The sequence below is a fragment of the Lactuca virosa genome, chromosome 8 (assembly GCF_052849685.1).
Source record: "Lactuca virosa cultivar CGN04683 chromosome 8, Lactuca_virosa_CGN04683_v6, whole genome shotgun sequence".
Taxonomy (NCBI): domain Eukaryota; kingdom Viridiplantae; phylum Streptophyta; class Magnoliopsida; order Asterales; family Asteraceae; genus Lactuca; species Lactuca virosa.
Genome location: NC_136433.1, coordinates 242471510 through 242480044, shown reverse-complemented (window position 1 = coordinate 242480044; position 8535 = coordinate 242471510). Strand labels below are relative to the sequence as shown.

At 35.5% G+C, this 8535-nt stretch overlaps 1 non-coding gene across 1 annotated transcript; it reads left to right on the top strand.

Moving 5' to 3' along the window:
- Positions 1-8216: 8216 nt before the first annotated feature.
- On the top strand, positions 8217-8323 carry LOC145135049 (small nucleolar RNA R71). The gene has a single exon (XR_013719529.1). It is a non-coding gene; the product is annotated as a small nucleolar RNA R71 (small nucleolar RNA).
- Positions 8324-8535: the final 212 nt, after the last annotated feature.

Genomic DNA, 8535 nt, shown 5'->3' with positions numbered 1-8535 from the left:
AAGTGATAAATATTAAGGGTACCAAGTATATTTGCATGGTTATTCACATCTTGTTTTGTGATCCTCGGCATCCCAGTCACAAAACTTGAGAGGGCACAATCGATATTGAAACATGCCATTGAAAAGTTCAATGAATCTCAAAAGATCTAGGAGTTTCAAAACCAATTAAAACCTAATTCCCATTTCGTTTTTCATGGTGGAAACTGGTGAATCGTCATTCGCCTACCTTCAAATATTTTATAGCTTGGATTACGGCATCCCTTTTCCAAGTTATAAAAGTATTGTGTTGGGTCCTAGCCTTAATATTTCATATTGGGTGTTATATTAAGGACTTTAAATCAACTAACTTGAATTTCTCCCATTGTAAGTGTCTGGTTCGGACAACTATGATCTTCCCAAATCTCATGGAACAAGCTTTCCTAATGAAGATGATGTCACGTGGTTGGCTCATGGAAATCATACTTCACTTCCTCCACCTCCTCCAAATATTCTCCCTAACCCACAAGTCCATGAATAGTTCAAGGTCACTCAAGCCCTATTGGCAAGCAAGGTCTATGTGTGCTCACATATTGGAGATGAAGTCACATATTGACAAGTCGGGAGAGTTAGGTGTCAAAGTCTTGAGAAAGTTGGTTGTTCAATCATTTTCTAAGTCACATAGTGAGTTTCCTTTGGACTACTATGAAACAGACTATGACATGACCCTTAATGATCTTATCTATTTGCTAGGTGCTGCTGAATCAGAAATGATTTGGAGCACTGGGAAAGAAAATTTGATTAGAAGATCTACTTCCCAAACTTCCATGGACATTGACAATGGTAACATTGAAAATCCAGAAAAGCTTTCTCTTCCCAATGGAAAGGGATCGGCCATAGTCAACTCGGTTGACCAAATGGTAAAGAGAAAGGCTAAGTCTGAGACGGTCTCGTGTACCATTCCCAAAGAGTCCATATGCTTATATTACCAAAGGAAGGGGCATTGGTTGCAAAGCCGCCCTATTTACCTGAAAGATCATAAGGTTGGTCAATTCAAAAAGTTTGACTCTACTTCAGGTAAATCCACTATCTAACTCTATTAAGTTCCTATTTGGAGATTCTTATTACATGATGTGACTGGGTCACATGTTGAAGTTTTAAGAATCAAAGAAAAGAGAGGAAGCTTAAAGAAGAGTAAGTTGATTCTGATCGCGAAGATGGATTTCGATCGCATGGTTCGGTGATCAGAATTTTTGAGTTGCTGTTTAAGAGTTGTGATAGATTGCTTAGGAATAGATAACAACATTGTTTTCATATGCATTTGCATTGTAAGGATAAGTTTTTCCAGCAAGTTTTAAATAAAAGAAAAGTTTCGTTTTTATTTATTTTTAAGTATCCTTACAATGGCATTTGTGAAAAAATGTTGCTTATAGGATTCCGTTAATAGCAATATCGGAAAATGGATTTGATTCTTTCATTTGTGGTAGTGTCTAAATTTACCAAATAAGGAAAGATTCTCATCACCCAAGTTTCAGTTGGATAGAAACTTGGAATCATGCAACTTGTATTGTATGATGAATGAGAATTTTCATCTTTGGAAAATTAAGACTAATTCCTTGTTCACATGTATATGTGAGTCAAGTGAAGGACTAAGGGATCAAGTACACCTTCTTGTGCACTGATCAAAGTCCACCACAAAAGATCGATAAGACTATTCGTCATGATTTACTAAAGTTTAGTAAATATGGTTATACTTACAAGCTTAAGTATAATTCTGAAACTTTGGAAAAGTTTCAATGTATGGCAGAACGAATGAGAAGAATCAAATTTGGCAGAAAGATAAAAGTTTCTCAAATCCGAAAAGATGGGAGTGTACTTTAGTATCATGTTTTATGATCATCTTAATGATTATGAGACCATATCACAATTCATCCTCTAAGGACATCTTAGTGCATTCTTATGGCTAAGAAGAGGAGTCGTGAATTGTTGAAGTGGTTAAATCAAGAAGATGAGTCATACTTCGTTACAAAACAAGTCTTAGAGTCATACTCCGAGATTGTAACTTGAGTGACACATCTTAAAGAAGGTTTATAACACTTGTCAGGTGTAAGACTAAAATGTGTTCTACTCTTGTACATTTGAAATTGGTAAGCTGTGATGTTTTGGATAAAACAAAGACCAACTAAGGCCAATTGTGTGAAGTGTTTGTCTTGATAAGATTCCACACTATCTCTTGAATATTTGTTTGTCAAGGAATGGCTCTTGGCAAGAGAGTCTTATATGTCAAGAGGACAGTGGGAGTCTAAAAGATCCTGAAAAAGTTTCAAGAACTAATCAAGAATAAAACCTGCAGTTTATCACTAGCGCACGACTTGACGTTTGTAACCCATCGTGTTGACATATTCTTATTTCTGTGCCCATTCCAATTAAAGTTGACTATGCATCTGAGTTCTACAAGTTCTCAATTGTTTGCATAACTACTTGGAAGCAATGGCAGGCCCTTGTGCTGCCAGGTTGCAAGAATTTAAGATTGCACAAGTTCAGTCCATATGAGTTTGGATTTGTCACTAACCTTGTCTTGTGGTTATGGTTTTGACAAATTCACATGGATAGGAACATATACACCATAAAATCTAAGGGTCATAAGGTTTCTCTCCGATTCATGAAAATAATGGTGAGGAAACGCATTCACTAAGTAGACTTTAAGTAGATAGCAATTGTGATATTTGCATTCTCAAAGTCGTTAGTGGAACATGTGTGGGTAACCGGCACACTAACATAGACTTGTGAGAAATGGCAAAGGTCTAAACAATTGAGACTATGATTACAACATCCCTTTTCATAGTTCTAAAATTGTTTAGACACACATGTGAGCTATCTAAGAAAAAGGTGTATGATTTTGATAAAGTTTTATCAAAGCATCTCGTATCCGAAATCTGAACTTTGGTAAGAAAGTCAATAAAGTATTGATTTCTAGAAGTCCAGCTGATTTCTGAGTACATGTCAAAGCTAGTGGGAGCATAAGTGTTATGCGAATAATCGTCATGTTAGTGGGAGCATGATAATTATGATAAGTGTTGCAAGTTAGCAATATTAATTCTAGAAAACAAAAGTTTCAATTGGGAAAAGTTGTTTTGCTATAATTAAGGGAGAGGAAATTATACTTCATTTCAATTCTAAAAGCTTAGATTGAGATTTTAATCAAATTTAGTCAAGAATATATATGAATGTTATGTTGGAATGTTTCAACATAAGCAAATTCTATATATGGGAGCATTATTTGCGTTCTAAAATTCGATTATGATTACGGCATCCGTTTTCATAATCTGAATTGTGAGAACATGGCAAATAGAAATAGAAATATAATAGCAAAAAACTGGTCTAGTATCATGTCTTTATGTAAGACATCATGAATCGTGTCCCATATGCTTCGGATATAGGGTCGATTGCATGTGTTATAATATTCATTTGTTCTAAATTTTTCCAAATGCCTAGAGCATTAAGGGGGAAAAAGTACTAGAACTAGATATGACTAATTTGATTAAGCAATTGTCGAGGACAATCTAAGGTTTACCAAATATTGGTTGCTCAGGGACAGTTAGAAGTATGGTGTAAATTTTTGGAGAGGACCATATTGACATATTCTGAAAAGAGGCAACTCTAGTTCAGAAGTGATAGTCAAAATGAGAATATGGAAATATTCCCATAGGTGGAAGTTATTCATTAGATCTGTGTAATATTAGGAAACTTAATGCAAGAAGGATGTTCAAAGCAATGTACTTTGAATTTGAGACTTCGTTTCAATGGAATGATCTCCATTGGAATACTCTGTAATGATTGTTGACAAGTCTTTGTGACTTTGTGCATAATCATTACAAGAGGATCAGTGCATATAAGTTTAAAATCTAACAAGATTTAGGTAAATGGCAGGAATTTGGAATTCTTGCATTTGCGGTAAGGATTTGGGATTGTGAAATGAGAATCATTGGAATTATGTTCAATCTATCTATTCCACAAAGTAAATATCATAGAGAAACATAGTGTGCGTACTTGGTGTATGGCATGACTAGTGTTTAGAAAAACATAGTGTACATGCTTGGAGCATGGGACAACTATTGTTTTAATTCAAGTATAAAGTTGATAATTTGAAACAATATGCAATGAATAAAGTGTAATCAATATGGTGATAAATAAAAGGTGTTCTATTTATATTCATAAGTTCTGAGACCATATTGCATTCAATTATTCTTGTGTTTCACCTTGCATGTCTTGACTTCCAAAATAACTAGGTCTTTCTTCCTGAATGACTAAGTTATTCAAACCATCCACAGTCGATAATACATTGGAAGTAGGTATTAAGGCAAGACTGTCATGAAGCTGGTTTGTAGATGTCCACGGTATTGGACATAGCAAGAGTTGCTACAACATTCATGAGTGCTCATAAGTTCTGAGTATTGGATTAAACCCATGCTCATTTAACTCACTTCATGGATTTTATCACGAGTGATCATGAGACGATAATATCTTATTCTTCAAACCTAGAGATATGAGTTGTTGCCTATGAGTTGGTTATACATTGATTATACGAAAACGCATTGGTAACTCGATGTTATAAAACGTGCCTTTGTGTATGATTCAACAAGTAGTAGAACAAGCATATGATTCGAAGTTTATCCATTCCTTTTACCCTTAAAGGGATAAAAATCGATATATGTGGGCCCCTCGATGATTTAGTGATGACACCCCATAGTGCTTGGCCAAGCCTGGACTGATTTGATTTGTTCAATTAGCCGTTCATTATAAATCAAAAATTGGGAAACAACAAATGAACAGAGAGAATGATTATAATCCATGTCTCAGTCCATATGATATCTAGAATGGATGAATATATGACCCCTTATCTAATGTATAGGTCATTGACTAAGGTCAGAGTTCGATAGCGGCTTTAAGAGCTACGATTGCTAGTCGGGGTTTGGAGTCATACGCAATAACAGTTTTAGACTTATCCAAGTGGGAGACTGTTGGATTAGTGTCTAAGCCCATAACTATAATTGGTATGTACTTGACCCGACTTGGCATGGTCCATTTGGGCTGCACTTCACCGGAACAATTTATATGGATAGTCTTTTGAGAATAGTATGTTAATGATTTATATTAATATATTATAAGTTCTAATATATTAATATAGAATCATATTATTTAATTAGTATTGATCAAGAATTAATTTAGAATAAATTTAGTGATCAAAAGGAACTAATTAAATATAGACTCTTTTATATATATATATATATATATATATATATATATATATATATATATATATATATATATATATATATATGGAATGGGCCAAGTTCATTTAGGTTGGGCTAAGCTTTCATGGATAGTCCACGGAGTGTTTAACCCATGGATCCTATGGAAATGAAAGGTCATGGGTATTAGGGTTTACATGAATGTAACCCTAATCCTCCATACTATATAAAGAGGTCTTTGGCACAAGAAATGGCACCATTGTGTGTGAGAACAAAGGGTGGGCCGATTTCTAGAAGTGCTTGCTGTTCTATCAAGTTTTCCAAGGTGTTTTTGGTGATTTGTGATTCCACTTGAGGCTTCCACACTATTGGGGCTAAGCTATTAAAGTTTAAGACTTCAAGCTACATCAAAAGGTATGTTATCTAACTAGGCTTCTGTAGTATAGTTACCTCATATTATGGTAGTTAGGATAAAACCTTGGAATATTAAATGTTTGCATGTATAATAGAGAAAACATAGATCCAAGGTTTATAGGGTTGCATGTACACCATAGGAGTGTTAGAATGCTCAAAGCCCATCAAGTCACACATTCCACTGTCTACCAGATATTATTTATATATAATTCGGATGTATAAACTAAGGAATTATAGAATTAACCATTAAAGGTCCGTTATGTAATACTATTTTAATAATAAATATTAAACATTTTGTAAATAAGTTTCTAGTTTCACGAGCTCTATTGTGAATCATTGTTTTCGGAAAATTAATTTGAAAACTGTTTATTCTTCCAAAATAACGATGTAAACCATAGAAAATCCTATATTTTCTATAAAATCGATTTGTAGTCTTAAACGCTCCAAGACCGAGAAGCACAAGTATAATTACCATACTTACCTTAATGATACCCAGTTTTGTTTATCAGTAATTCTATCTGAACATGTAATTACCCTGAAAATTCGATGTGACGATACTACCCTCCTATGATCACTTAGTACACACGAGTTGTATAATAACGAGATCGAATAGACAGTTGAATGGGTGAATCTGCCCTAAGCCCACAACCAAACAAGGAACAGGAAATGAGGCGGAAGTCACACATTCCACTGTCTATCGGACGTCAATTTTTTCTAAACCTATTGTATATACTGAGAAATCATATAGTTAGTATTCCTTGAGGAAGATTAGGAAAATTATATCTTTATGTAAATAATTAGTTAATACTATTGTGAATATTCATTATAAGCATACTAATACAAAGTTAGTCCCGTATAGATCTATACACCAACTCGCGCTCTCCCTTAAGAAGACTCTGGTTATAATTAAGATTCTAACGGGTACCCTGAGTGGTACATCTAGCGGTTCACAATCCTGTATTAATTATTTACATAAAGTGTAAAACCTTTTATAATTAACAAGTAATTTTGTAAAAAGATTTCCTTTTGTTTCATAAACTATACCTATTATAGTTTATAAGTTCATTTCCATGTTTTAACCTGGATTTTTGTAAAATGGTTCCTACGATCCATAAACTATACCTATTATAGTTTATAAGTTGATTTCTATGATTTTTAACAAATACATTTAAACAGTAAGAAAACATAATAAATAAATTATGTTTTTAAACACAAGCAATCTTGTGTTTTACTTGTATTCCCTCCCCCCCACCCCTAAAACATTTTAAAAAGCTTGGAAAATATGGGGGTATAAACTCACCTTATTTGAGGGATTCAATAGAAGATTTGGTATAGATTGGTAAGTTTCCCGAGTGAAATCCCGAAGCACAAACGAGTCCTAATTAGCGTATTATCACACAAATATGTATATAGTTAGTGAATATAACTACAAAGGTGTTTAGGAAACAACCTAGGATGCTAGAATAACTCACCAAAAGAGTGTTAGAAGCTAGTTTGAAGGCTGCAAGAAGGGTTCACGGCCATCTGGGTGTTCACGGCCCAAGAACACCAAGTGCTCTTGAGTTCACGGCCCAAAGTGTGAAGATTGGAAGTGTTTTGAAGCTGATTTCAAGATTAAAGTGTGATACTTACAAGCTTCTAGGAAGATTTTGCATGTTCTTGAGGAGAGGGGAGGTTTTTGGTTGATGATACTTGAAAGAGAATTGAGTATTTGCGGCCAAAAGAAGAGAAGTGAAGAAAATTCTGGTCAAATCTATATATATAAAGAAGAGTGTGGGACTCGAAGGAGTTCACGGCCCGAGGACCGTTCACGGCCGAAGACGAGATCACGGCCGCAAACCGGAGGTTCACGGTCCGAGGTTGGTTCACGGCTGCGAGGCATGTTTACGACTCGGAGTGTGTTTGCGGTTCGAGCTTCGTTTGCGGTCCCTATGCGAAGTTTCTCGGTTTGGAAAAATGCTCTTTATATTTCACTTCTAATTCAACAACTCTTCAAATTTATACTAGGCTTAGAAACCTATAAGTTTGACCTTTGGTTGCTGTTTTTGACTTTACAAGAATAAAATTTTCTGGTTTTCACACTCCTTTTGATAGAATCCTCTAGTTTTCAGCCTATACTTCTCCTCCTTTTCCTTTTTGTACTCGTCATATGGTAGACACTCTTTTTTCGGTTTTCGCCAGTCCTCGTCAAATCTATTGCCACTAAAGTAACATACTTGCACTTTTCGGTTCCCGTGCTCGTCAAGATCAAAATCCTTAGTAAGGTGAGGCCGGCTACAATTCTCACATCCCACCCGGATGGCATGGATGGATTGATCCATCTTTGTCATTCTTCGGTCCATACTTTCCAATTTAGCCATCACGGCTGCCATACTATCATTGACTGAGTTCACCACCCCTCGAGCTGAGTCATTCCTTGGATTATGATATTCTCTAGAATGCTTAGAGAATTATTCAATTAGTTCCTTTATAACACCAAGATTTTTCTTCGTGAGTGGTCCTTGGGAATCAAGGAGTTGCCTACTCGTCACGTTCACTCCATCATCGAAAATGGAGACCTCTTGTTGAATGTTAAGATCATGGTGGGGGCAATTCCGTAACAAGCCTTTGTACCTTTCCCACGCTTCATAAAGTGACTCTCCCACTTGTTGTTCAAAGTTTGCAATTGTCTTCTTCAATTTTTCGATTTTGTAGGGAGGGCAAAATTGATCTATGAATTCTTCACGCATTTTAGCCCATGTGGTGATAGACCCTGGAGGGAGTGATTTCAGCCATTCTTTCGCGGCTCCCTTAAATGTAACTGGTAGCATATGAAGCAAGACAGTCTCGCAAGGCACATTAGGGATGTTGAAGTAGTCGGCTATGTCGTTGACCTCCTCTATATGCTTGTATG